The sequence below is a fragment of the Pelmatolapia mariae genome, linkage group LG15, assembly GCF_036321145.2.
Source record: "Pelmatolapia mariae isolate MD_Pm_ZW linkage group LG15, Pm_UMD_F_2, whole genome shotgun sequence".
NCBI lineage: Eukaryota > Metazoa > Chordata > Actinopteri > Cichliformes > Cichlidae > Pelmatolapia > Pelmatolapia mariae.
Window position 1 is genome coordinate 1446306 of NC_086240.1, and position 14292 is coordinate 1460597.

A 14292-nucleotide genomic window follows, 5' to 3' on the forward strand; every position below is an offset into this window, starting at 1 on the left:
GCTTTAAGGAGCCTCTACAGCTGTGTTGCATTCACGTCTTCAGTGATTACTGCACTTTAGTCTGAACAGGCAACAGAGGAACAGTTGATTTTAAAAGAAAACACACATCAGCTTACAGAAGGATCCTGTATTGAGCTTAACCAGGGTTGCAAAAGTACTTATACTTGACTTTTTATTGCACGCTGATACTCTCCCACATTTCAGAGGCAAATGTGTGATTATTAGGGCTGTGCTCTATTGTAGCATCACATAAATCTGATCATTTTTATTACAGAAAACGAGCTTCCTTTGATTTTTGGAAACAGTTTGGTTAAAAAAGATCAGATATGAATCAAGTTTGGTTTTTTGTGAAGTTCCGACCTATCATTAAGAACTGACCTGTAACTTTATGCAACAAAATCTTTGACAGGAGCATTTTTTATACTTGGAGCCAGCAGGCCTAGCGTCTTCAAATATGAATATGAACAAAGGCTTATTTGCCACACTGGGTAATGATTTTCAAATTTAATTTAAGTTTAGTTTTGAAAGCTGCACACTAGGGAAAAATGTGTATTTCCCTCCCAGCTGGCGGGAAGTCGCTGCAGATTGCTGTCACCGCGTTCAGCCAGTGACAAAAATCGTGGCTACACCAAAAACCTCTTTTCGATTGCTTTGGTTGCTGGCAGATTGTGTGTAGTTTGCATGGAAGATGGCAACTTGTTCTCAAAACTGGCAATTTACTCTCTAACCTGTAGTGAAACGTGAAAAAACACAAACTGTGAAATTGTTTACAATACTTTCAAAGTAAAAGTTGTGTTTTAATGCTGAAACCAGCCGGCTCTGTTTCCTCTGCTGCCTCATATAAAAGCTTCTTGTCCATTTGAAACCAAAACAGTGAGCTGAAAGCATCCGTGGAGTTTGGAAAGAGTGCTTTGAGTGTAACATGTAGTCATTTGATACATTGTTAAAATATATAACTTAAACATTTCATGTTTAATTTGCTCCCACTCTTGCCAAAAAACACCTTAATACCAGGCATGGCAAACACGACTCCATGATGTGTGCAATATTTTAGATTATTGAAAGTTAGATTAGTTTTGTATCAATAATCACACAAGACAAACCGTCTTAAACTCGCTGTGTGCATAAAAACATGCAAGCAGAAAGTAGGGCAAATTTAAACACTGTATGCCTCCATAGTGTCGCTCTTGTATTGTTTGTGACATTTCTCTGTGTAGTAAATGTTGATTTGAAAATCATTACAGTTCACATGACTCACTGTGTGACAGGTCCCCTGCTGCTACAGTGCATTCCTAAAACTGTTGGCTCATTTATCATCTGTGAGACGATTCAAAGCTGAAAGTCTGAAACGTATGCATCGCATAAACGTACACAGGACGACACGATGCGCTATGGGTGTGTTTAGCTAACAATACACGAGTAAGAAATGATGATGTCACATATGATGAAGCTGCCAGTGTTTGCTGGTGTCTTCATATTGCCGTGGCAACATCGCTGGCAGACTCGCTTTAACCTAATAGGATTTATGGTCTCAACACAATCACAAAGAAAGGGGCTGCTGCTCTGATAACTGCATCTTTTACTCAATTTTTGCTGTCACTTTGTAGTATCAGCTAAATTCACAAATTCCACGTCCAAGTATATATATCGTTTTCTTTGGCAGCATGAAGGGATCATCTTTAAAGACAACATCAAATGCATGGAGACTCAAAGTCAAGCGCTCACACTCAACACACACATGCTGCAAATCACACACAGGTGCTCTTCCTCCAATCCTCATCAGCTGTGTGATTTGATAAAATACTTGGCAGGACCCACGGCTGACCTTTCTATCCGTGCTTAATACGGCTGCTCTGTGAGCGCCCTGCTGCATGTAACCAGGCAACGGCGCTTCTGAAGAGACCTCAGGTCTGCCTTTGAGTTCCTCACGAGCTCAGAGGTGTGGAGAATGTCACTAATGTTTCTGTTTTGAGACACACAGATTTCCTGCTGGGGAGCTGGACCCTCTGGGGCCGGTGCAAACGGTCTGCACAGGCTGGCACCGTTTTATCTCCAAACTTCATATTAGCGCAGATGCAATACAAACTTTGTTCAGTTTAGTCAAATTTTCTGGATCTAAAAGAAAGATGTTGTAGCTTTAAATGAATCCATGTGTGTAATGTTTGTCTTTGACATCTCTCATCTTTGATGTTGTTAAAAACAGGCCGGCCGGCCAAATAAATTCAAGTCCCAGTGGTTCCTTTTTTTAAGCTAAACTTACCCCCCTCTGATATTTCTGCCAACATTTCTTTAACCCATGAAAAAAAGCCCCACCGTCTCATCATCACTATATTTTAAGAGCTTTACAGTTTTCCCAACTTGGTAAAGAAGGAAAGGATTATAAGAAGAGAAAATCCATAGGAGAACCATCGAGATTCTGACAGATTGACAGAGGCAGATGACGCCATAGCAGCCAAACATATACGGTGAGTGACGCAGGAAATGTTTTCAGGGTTTAAAACTCTTAAAATAATTCAGCTAGATGCCAATGCAATGCCAGCTGGAGGCAGTAATCTTCTTTTGCAGAATATTACCTCTATACTAAAACATGAGAACATCTGAAACATCAGCCTGTGGGGATTTGTTATATTTATAACTTTTTGCTTTTAAAATGATCTAGCTGTTTGTTTGTTACTCAAACGTAATAACCAAGATTCCTAAAAGAGATGTTTTCAAATGGCAGCACAAAATCAACAGAGTCACACTCAGTGGTCCTTCGGTCCAGACAATTACAGTCTGTGACGCTGCGTGGGAGGATGATCAGGTCGTGATATGTTGTCTGCAGTGTGGGATGTGCATGTGAGTGACAAAATCAGCTCTCGACTCGGCGATGACTACAAGTGTGATGGCTCAAGCAGAGGTATTATTTGTTCTGCAGGAAGCTTCAGCATGTGTGTACTTTCGAGTGGGGGTTAGTGCACACCCGTGGAAATGATCCACAGCCTTAACTTGTAATAATAATAAAGCAATGCCTGAAATGTTCTGGGCTTATGCTGACATAACCCATGATATTTATTCATCACAGGGAGATGAAAACGCAATCAAGCTACTTGCAGCGAAAAGCATCAAAGCCTCTAATTTTTGTTTCAAATTACCTTGATTGCAGAGGGCTGAGAATACAGATGTCAAAGCGGTCAAAGGAAAGAACAGCTCAGCTCTGTGTATTTCTTGCTACAATGCCCCATCTGGCACCTATGACAACTTTTTGCAGCCATCTGCTTGCGTACTGCTATACCATATATATGCTGTTTATACTAACAGGCTGGGTGGAGGCTGTGCACAGCCATAAAAAAGTCCCCTCGATTTTATTTAACACTTGCCGGTTGAATTCTGGGAAATAAGCGGCCACACAAACACAGAGAACAAAGAGCTCAGGCTCCTTGCAGCTTTCATATAATATGTGATTATTTTTTTAAGACAGAAAAACTAGCCTGTTTTTCTAACCGCATTAGCATTTCCATCTGGGAGAACTTGCGGGCTGACCTAATCACCCTGCATTAGGTTGGCATATTCATCTGTGCACACCAGCTTCTATTTCCTGTCTGCTTTGCGGTTATGCTCAAAAACAAACATTTATAATGAGTCATATAAAAATCGTGCACGTTTGGCCCCAATAAACGCTGTTTAGTGCGACTCCTCATTTCCCCTGAAACTCTGTAACGGAAGTGGAAAGTTAGCATGACCCATCCAGCCATCAGAGCCACATAAGTGAGAAACTCATCAAGTTGAAATAAACCATAGTTGTGCTTTAACAGCAGAGCGTGTTCACTGCTACATGCAGCAAATCTTAGGCCTTATTTTGTTATGTTATTGTCATTTGCTAAAACTGGCATTAATATTGATATTACAAAGCAATCTGTGCGTGGTGCAGGTTCGCTTCTAAGTAACTGGGTGGGGTAATTAAAGCCCTCCACATGTGGGCCGCACATTTTGACTAATTATCTGATCACGCAGAAATCAGACTTTAACAGTTTGTTCACTTTAGCAACCTGTTATGTTGATAACTCACAACAACCTCTAAACACATTAATATATTATATTATTATATGAACTTACTGTTGAAGTTGTTATGCAGAACAAGCTGTTCCCATCTATTTACTCATCCAGCAAGCATGCTGATGTGTTCCCACTCACGCAAGCCTAGAGACTGGTCATCAACCAGTCTGGCAGCCACTGGTTACTGGGGAAAACGGACCATTTTACGAGTGGTTGCTGGCTGCCACATGGTGCAATTGGTCACGTGATAAAAGCCTCTATTTATCCTGAGGGTATATGCTGCTGCAAACTGCAATGATTGCCTGTTGTTAGCGTGAAAAACATCCACTACTCCTTGCTAGCTGTCAGGAGTTAGTGAGTGAACAGGTTACCGGGGCAATCGGCTCGGACCACAGCAGGTTCCTGCTCGTGGTTAGAAACTATGTTTGAGAGAAATAAACCAACACAACGAGCTAAAAGAGCTGTTTTAAAGTTGGGTATTTCATGTGTTTTTCCTACCGCAAGTGAGCGTTTTCACAGTAGCTAATGTCTAATTTATTTCAACAGAAAAATGAAACTTTAATTTTAAAGGCTATCATACCTGAAGCTTGACTCTTGTATTATTCCTGCGTTGGGTGGCCTCCACCTTGAGTGCCGAGGCTGTATAAATGGAGCTCTCTCATTAACGTCTTTCCTGACTCAGCTTTGGAGTCAAATCAACAATTTGTTGCATTTTCTCGCTGCTTAGAAATGGAAAATATTGCTCTTAAAAAATCAGCCTCAATTCATATTTAAATAATGGCAGCTATAACCCGCTGCCTGCACAGTGAAAGTATCACATGCACACACCTCATTTGCTGTAATATGATAATGTGTATTCTCAGAGTCAAAAAAGAATAACTAAACCAACATTCATTATGCATTCATTTCTCTTTTTTAGGTTTGCTCCACAAATTGACTCTAAATGCAAATGGCTATGTCCGGTCTGGTTTTCAGAATGTCAGCTGAGGATAGATGTTCCCAGTGTTGTGATGGAGCAGCAACTGTTACTGTAGAGAGGCCAGACTTTCTCAGACTCGTTTCCATGGTAAGCATCTCCATGATGCTGCAAAAGCTTTACATTAGTAAGCACACCTGGTGACAACAGCAGGACATACAAGAAGCAAGAAAATGTACTTTTCTTTCACAGATATGACAAACTTTGATGGTCACTGTTTGCAGTCTACATCTATCATATATGTGTTACATTTCAGGATACCAGTTACGGAAGCAAACCCTCATGACTGCCAATCACAGCGAGCGGTTTTTCCTCATTCAGTAAAATGAGTAAATATAAGAAGCAGCAACATTAAAATCAACACCTTCAGTGATGCGTTCCTTTGTAACGAGCGCAGAAAATGAGATTTAATGTGGAATGTGGTAAGTTTGTCTCAAGAGAAATGAAAAAAAATTGTGATCATAGCAAACCTTTTAAAATGAAAGCTCTCTGTATGAACTCTCTTAGGGAAAAGGAACATTTTGTTGCTTACACTGAAATAGTTAAACTGGGAGCTGTACTAAAGTGTTCCGGTGTGATCCACACTTGGTTTTGTTAGCTATTGAATTTGGTTTTCACTCTCGATCCAGTTCCTCTCACTGATACTGACTAAAGATGTTTTACACTCTTTTTTGTACAAAGCCAAAAAACATCTACAGCCATTACTTTCCTGCCTCAGGCACAGCGTCCTGTCCCTGTGCTGCGGCGGCGACATCCCTGCTATAAAATCAGCCACATTTGTGGCTCAAAGTACCGCAGCTTAACTCAGCCACATATAAGAACTCTGGGAAATGCCTGTGTGAGAAAATCTGATGTCCACAGTGATCCCATATACTGGGTTTGGAGGAGATACGAGGATTAAGACTGAGAATTCCTTTAAGGCAAAAAGACAATTTTCAACATGGCTACTCTCTAAAACAAGAATGTTGTAAACACTTTGTTTTGTTAGGGTCGTGAGAACACTGTTGCCTTTAGCCATGTGTAGCTTGTACAGCAGGTAAATTCCCCAAATCCACACATGCACCTGAACATTCATCCTGTCTGTAGAGTCGAGGTGAAGTAACTGCGCAGACTCCCCTCATCCTTTTTGATCTGCCGTTTATCTCAGCGCGTCGGTACCTTTGTGTTCCTTCAGATGTTCTCCTGTTCTTGTTGCTGATATCCTCTGGGTGAAATGAGGGCCAGCGAAGCACTCATCTAAATTCTCTCCACTTAATTGCAGCGGCTGATGTGGAGTACGAGTGTCTTAGAAATGAATGAGGCTGAACTGTGTGATGAACTGTGTGTGGTGTTAGAGAACTGCCTCTTTCACTTCCTTTGAAGCCACCCAGTCACTTTGCAATGCTCAAGGATTTGCTGACCTACTTGCTCAGAGATAAATTTTACACTCAGAAGTACTAGCAGGGTCTTTGACACTTTGTTAAAAATTTAGCATTTTGCAGGAGACCTTTTACCCCATCTTCCTCTTAAAATGGTGTTGCCTCATTTTTATTTTATTTTTCTCAGAGAGCCTCTGCAAGGCCCTGGTTTACAGGAAAAGAGTGACACAATCAATTTGCAGAGCAAGTGACACAATCAGCGCCTACATAAATCATATCAGCACAGCCAGACCCCCGGGCGCCTGCTGAGGTGACAGTTTCATGGCTCACCTCCAGAACGCCACCTGCCAATCAGCAGAGAGTGACAGATAGCAGAGAGCAGGTACTCGGCATTGTCACACCGATAGTTTAGGACGAGGGGATTATTTTCAAAATGAAACTGTAATGATTTAAAGATTACCTGCTTACACCTGTAATCAGAGCACTGGATTACTACTGTGCACGATCAGAACGAGTATTTAACATCTCTCGGTTGATGGAGGACTTCAACGTTTTGCTTCCTGTTATGGCCATTTTCTTTTCACAATATAAAAAAGTATACTTTGGAAATACTGCATTGGTTTGTGTTTATTTGTAGTAGAGCAAGTTCCACGAATACACGGCACAATGCAAAAATAGTTCACAACAAGCTGACCTTGGAAGGTTAGATCGAGCATATTTAAGTGTAGAAGACCTGGAACTTCATGACGGCGCCTCGTAAGCAGTAATTAAAATTTCTTCTGAAATAAGCACTGTTGGGTTTTTTCTACTTTTTTCTACTTTATGAAGCGTTTAAGTAAAGTATCAGGAGAGTGCAGGAATGGAAAGTGATGACAGTGGAGCAACAAGAAAAGCGAAACACTGACTTGTATGTAACAATCAAAGCCTCCTTTAATGTAACCTTGTGTTATAGTGAAACCACTGAGAAGACATATAAAAGGTTTCCTTTAAGTAATCTGAACACTTCCTGCTGCCGCTGGCTCACGTTATATATTGGTGAAAGAAAATAGCAACGTAAACATAGAATCAATCGTACTGCGTGTTCTTTTTATACATACAGCTTCTGGTGCACGAAACATACATAGCCCACTTTGTTTCTGCTTCAAATCATCTGCAGGCGAGCTCAGTAATTTCAGTAGATTGAGCATGCATGTGGAGGCGGACTTTAAAACACTTAGCCTGTACATTTCTACCATCGTGAAGGATCTGCCTGCTGTTCTGAGTGACTAACTGACACAAGGCTCAGCACCCACTGCAGCAACACTTTAGCCGCTCACTTTCAGGCTAACACAGCCTACACTCAGTGCCTCCAGTTCAGAGAACTAACATGGAGATAAAATAAGAATTTTATTCAATTAAAGCCCTTATATAATTATTATATTTAATCTGAAGCAGCTCGAGATTCTAAGAGGATTGCAGTTTGTTGTATAAAGCAGGTACTTATCTGTTAAACAGCTACAGGCAACCATTCACGATAGGCAGGGTGCTACGAACTGAAACCTGTACATAGATTTTGGAAGTTTCACAGCTGATTCACATGCTTCTGACTATAAGTGAGTAAAATTATAAGTAAAACATAGCATACCAACATTTTTGGTATTGCTCTGACACAAAGTAAATATAGAGCTGATATTACCAGTATTGATACTTCTGTATGTTGCACTCTGTGATGAATACTAAATGTAAATGGAGCTAAAAGTAAAGTTTGTACATTTGTTAACAATTACAACTTTATGCACACACCTCTGTTTGCAAGTGATTCAAATAAAACAACAAATTCTGAGTCCTTTCAGGCTTCTATTGCTGACCCATCCGTGGTCAAATGTGTATGATTTGATACTTATTCAAAAAGCGAGTCCAGTTTATATTGATTTGGGAGATCTGCTAATCCTCCACATTGAAAGGAGCCAGTTGAGGTGGTTCAGGCATCTGACCAGGATCCCTCCTGGACACCTCCTATATGAGGCTTTCTAACCATGTTTAACTGGAAAGAGTTCCCACACTGTAAAATATAACTTGTTGTTTCAACTTAAAAATATGAGGTAAAGGGCTGCCTTAAAATTTTAAGTTAAGTCAAGAAATAGAGTTTGTTCTTATAACACAACCAATTGTTATCTTAATGAAAAATCACATGTTGTCTAAACTTTCATCTTAGTTTAGTTGACTGAGATTTATTAGTCAGTTCAACTCCTTTAATTGTCATCTTTACTTGGGAAAACCCTTTCAGCTAAATTAAAATAATCTATTGTTTAAACTCTTGTCCTAGTTCAGTTGACTTGGGTTTTTTAGTTAATTCAAATACTTTAGTAGTTCTTTTAACTTAGGAATCTATTTTAGCTTAACTAACATAATCTGTTAGCTAAGTTGATTTAAGTTTATTAATTAACTGAGCTCCTTAAGGTAGCTGAGTGAACTTGTAAATCAGTTTCATTTTAATTATCAGAGTTGATTGACTGGATGTAAAGAAAAATGTGTATTAAACATCTTAAGTTTTGTTTTGTTTTTTTTTGGCTTTCTAACATCCATTTCAGCAAAACTACCTGTTAGGTTTATCTTAGATCTCAGGTTTAAATATCTACATTCCTTTAAATTAATTTTCTGTTGTTTACAGAAAAAAAATAAAACCCCACAGATTCCATTAAAGTCTATCTGATCATTTCATACAGAAAGTTTGTTTTAAGAACATGACAAGACAATTACTCATGAGCACCCAACATTCACCATTTATTGTGCCATCTTAGTCATCTGAGAAACAGAAAAATCAGTGACGTAGCTCATCAGGCTCACAATCCATCAAAACTCAAAGGCTGCTCCCTGTGAAACAATAAATTTGAACTTGGTCTTGAGCCCAGTTTGGGTGAAGATGAAATTCTGACCAATACTCTAGGAGCAGTAGTGATTCTTGTGAAGTAACAACATAAAGTCTGCATTAATGTAATGTATCAACGGGACACTTGCTATTTTAGAAAAGTTATTCTTTACATTTACAAAATTTTTAAACTTCATTGTGCTCAGTCACACCTGTTAGCATAAAACTTGAAATATTAAAATAGTACAAAACCTTTGATAAGTGACAGTAAAGATCAGTTTATAACAACTAAGACATCAAACTCTTGTATTTGTCTTCGTTTACAATTGCAACAAATTCCACAGAACCAATATCTCTGAAAATGAGTGCATGCTTCTGAAACATTTGATAATATGGATATTTCAGAAACATTAGTTTGAGTCTGCTCAATTGCAAAACAAAGGAAAAACTACTGACTTGCATGAGATAAGCATCTGCAAAGTCCAGCATTATATTGTTGTTCACATAAGTTTCTTAAACCATGAACAAATGAGTGATTGTCTAATCTGGAATGTAAAGTGTAGTCATTTAGTGACATACAAAAGTGAGAATGAGAACTTGCAAGAATAAAAAAACAAACAGTAAAATAAAAACTGTCCTTAACACTAAGGATCATACAATTACAGTTCTGCATGGCTTTCTGCAAGAGTCTGTTTCTTAGACCATGCACTAGTGAGATGCACTGCCTTCCACCAATGTTCATTAGGATGTTCTGAATGACTTCAAAGATGTCCTTAAGTTCCTTTGGATAGTGTATGTTGAGGGCAAAAAGAAGACCCATCAGCATGGAAATGGCACTTGAGACATCCCTCAGATTAGACAGGATTACTGCCGCCTCAAGGACAACCAACACATCGATGTCTTCTTCTTTCACCATCGCAATGCCAACTTTCATCCTCTTAGAAAACGTGTCTTCAATACCTGTCGGCTATAAAAGGGTTCAAAGACAAAAAAAAAAAAAAAATTACACAATATCCCGTGTGCTTAACAATTCATGTCTTTCCAAAGAAGAGCCATACTGATGCCTTGGATGATGGTGATTGGCTTTGGGTAACACTTATTAGTTGTTAAAGTTTTTTCAGAATGAGATATGCACCCCCATGTTACAAATCCATTTCTTGCTTTAAACAAAGACCATGTTCATAAATAACTGAGCATGTCTTCAATTGCAGAATTCAAACAAAATTTTCAATTTAAATGGTAAATGGCCTGTATTTGTATAGTGCTTTACTAGTCCCCTAAGGACTCCAAAGTGCTTTACACATTCAGTCATTCACACACATGGGTGGATGACTGAATCGTGACTCAAGAGTTGACAGTTCGTCTTATAATCGGAAGGTTGCCGGTTCGAGCCCTGGCTCCGACAGTTTCAGTCGTTGTGTCCTTGGGCAAGACACTTCACCTGTTGCCTACTGGTGGTGGTCAGAGGGCCCGGTGGTGCCAGTGTCCGGTAGCCTCGCCTCTGTCAGTGCGCCCCAGGGTGGCTGTGGCTACAATGTAGCTTGCCATCACCAGTGTGTGAATTTAAATCTACTTATGCTAAATATTGGCTGTGCTCTAAACCAAATCTGGCTGAGAATACATGAAATGTGCAAACTGCAGCTACACTACAGGATCAGATTATGGCTCCATAGACAATGCTTCTTTAATCAGTTTATTGATTAAAGTTTATTTTTTCCCCCTATATTAACAGCATGAAAAAAGAGCATATAGACATGGCTGAACAGGTTGCATAATTGGCACTGAATATCAACATCCACCTTTACCCAGCTGCCCAATGACTCTCGGCCAGTAACCTTTAATTGCTTACCCAGTCTACACAGTCTCTTTTCCAGGGTCCAGGACATTTCACCAAAGTATTGCCCCCCACAGCTGTAGCAGCCACTGCAGCCCCTTAAATATCCTAATATCTCTGCCATTACAATATACAATGTGAGAAATCAAACGTAAAGCTGAAGTGAACAGTACAGCAGCGAAATGTCAAAGACCCTGGTGAAGACATGAATAAACACAAGACACTAATAATATCAATGCTAGCTTGCCAGTTAGTTTCTCTGAAACCCAGACCAAATCCAGTGTCAAAGATCTTGTAATAATACATTTGGTGAGGAAAAAGTACACATGTACTTTTTAATTTAAAATCCACTGTGGTGCTGTCATTATTAAATTTACTAAAAGAAACAATGCTAACCTTCACAGTCTTGAAAGTGTGTGAGGGATCTTCCTTTAGAAAATGAGGTCCTCTGTCCTCTTCCTTTGTGTAGGGCTCTGGTCAAAGAAGTCAAAAAGAAAACAAAAACACTTTTTAAACAGTGTTTATGAAGCATGTAGACAGCTCCAAATTCACAGCTTTTTGATGCATAATTCCATCAATATATGATTATCATTGGAGATTTTGAATCAGGCTTATCAGGACATTCAAGTAGAATATGATATCCAACCTACCACCAATATACACAGATTCTGTAAAAGTTACCACACTAAATGTCCAGTTGTGAAATATGATGACAGACTTTACTTATCAGCTTTCTTTCAATGAGTTCATCAGTTGAACTGGATAACCTAAAACTTAAACAAAGGATTAGATTTCGCAGTTGAACACTTACATCATCTCCGAAGCATCTTATGAGCCTAGTTAGCCTTTCTATGCCGCTCTTGATTTTGTACAGCTCCACGAACCTCTCCATAATGGTCAAGCACAGCAAAAAGGAACCCTTTCAGGTCAACAGATGTAAGACGGGCAAATTCTGCTTCAACCTGAGCAATAGAAGAAGAGGGGTGGAGAGTACAGGCAGAATTAAAAAAAGATTCTTTGAGACCCAAATTTAAGCAAACAGTCATCTGAGGCCCATTAGAGAAAACACAAACACACAAAAGCAAACAAACAAAAAGATGCACTTTACCTGCCGTTCAGCAAACAAGGAAGTTCAGAGAACAATAAGCTCTGTCTTGAAATCTTTTAAAGTAGAATGATTGTGAAAATGACTTATGTGATGTAAAACTTTAGTAAACGTGCGATTAAAAGAACACTGAGTAAAAGGACAAGTAACAGTTTCCTTATTCCTCAGATGTTTACCTTGATGAGCAATACTGTTTTAGTCCAACTGCCTCATTAAAGTTACACAACAGGCTTTTTACATTAAAGCCAGCAAGTCCATTACATACTCCCTTTTTAGATCTGAAATACTGTGCAGATTCTGTGTATATGTAGTGGACAGCAATTTACCCCAAAGAGCGCAAAGTTTGCAAGTCCACCTCATTTAAATGACAAAGTCAAATGTGATCATCTAGACCTGTGAAAATAAATTAATGACAAACTTGCAGTTATGGATGTTATTACAACCACAAGAACCTAAACAGTCTGCTCCATTGCTTTTGTTAATGAATCATTTGTTGGTAGCACGTCTGAATATTTAGTTTATGCCACCTGCATGTGATCATCAATAGTGCCATATTACTTCTTAAGAAGTACCCTGACACTACAATCTTTATATCATTTGTTCTACAGAGCTATTAAATTACAATATAATCTGAGGTGTTTCCAGTATGACAAAATGCACAAATTGTAACTTACCATTTGACTCCACTGACAAAAATAAATCCCCAGCATCAAGTTTGGCTTCACAGACCTAAAATAAGTAAAATAAAAATATATGTTATAATTATATTGTTTTCGCCATTTATTCATGTTTGCTAATTTTCTGACATATAAACAATGTTAGTTTTGTTACAATACAGAGAATGCAGTTTAATTAAAAGGTAAATTATGCAAAAAAAAAAAAAACTTCTGCAGTATACCATGCCAAAAATCAGTGTCTCTGATGCCAATTATTTTATCACTACAGCTCGTTTAGTATGGAAACTCACACAATCTAGTCATACTGATCACAAGAGTTCAAAAATAAGTCAAAATAGTGAACTGTTGTTAAGCATAAAGCATTTCAGGGTAACAAATAACTGCACAATATAATTAAAGCAAAAAATAAGCACACTGGAGGACTATCTGATAAAAACTAATATAATGCTGGTTTGTAGACCATATTTTGTCTCTGTCCTCAGTGCACTCTTGCAGCTTAGCATGCAGCAGTTAATAACACCTTAAGTGATTACATAGGGATAAACAGATGACAACAAGCATCCGAGTCCTGCCAAAAAGGTCTTTTTGAACCCAGCCAGTTATTGGAAATATTGCCAAAATGAACTTCCACCAAAATACAACAGCCTGTGAACTTGAAAGGAATTTACAAGTACAGAGACAATATGAAATAAGCTTTATTAATTAGCTGAGTTAGCTTGCTAATATCGCAACAGTGGTTGAGTGCACAACCTTAAAGCTAGCGGCACAATACTTGTGATTTGCTCAGCGCCACATTAAACCCATAAAAAAGGCCATATGTCAGTTTATTAGGTCAAGTTTGGTCATGACACACAAGCTGGACCTTGTCGGCTAAAGTTACATTAGCTAAAGCAAACATTTCGGTAAAAGAGAAAAACACACGTCATGCCATAAATTCAAAACATGTTCCAACTTTTGTAGCTCTCTTTCCTTATAGTTATAACCAATGTTACTCACCTTGAAAGCATATTCCAAAGAAGACGATTAGAAAACGTCCAAGTAAAGTGAGCATGTCGTTAACCGCCAATTCCCCATGATGCACCTCGGTAGCAGTCACGTGAGGCAGTTTTGAATCCTGCTGTGCTCAACTTACCCGCATTGTCAAGTTCACATAAGTTTCTGATTTAGCTGGACATGAGTTTTCAAGTTAGCTTTTTTTGGTGTAATTGGGACGTTTTTAACTTGTAATTCTATGTTATAACAACAACTTCAGTCATCTATCGTCAAACTGATATAGAATAATATGTTGAAATAACAAACAGCTAGAATTACATTTTACAGTGCAGGGCACATCCAGGACATGCTGGAGAGATTACATCTCTTGGCCGGATTGGGAATGCCTCGGTGTTACCCCGGAGCTACAGGAGGTGGATAAACGCTACAAAAGAAATTAAAATATTTTGCTTTGAAATCCACTTGC

General features: G+C 38.8%; 1 long non-coding RNA gene across 1 annotated transcript; it reads right to left on the reverse strand.

The window, feature by feature from the left end:
* Window positions 1-10012: 10012 nt before the first annotated feature.
* LOC134642678 (uncharacterized) lies at window positions 10013-11965 on the reverse strand. The gene is made up of 3 exons (XR_010096322.2): window positions 11863-11965; window positions 11448-11524; window positions 10013-10184 (listed from the first exon to the last, which is right to left on the reverse strand). It is a non-coding gene; the product is annotated as an uncharacterized LOC134642678 (long non-coding RNA).
* Between the last annotated feature and the right edge of the window lie 2327 nt (window positions 11966-14292).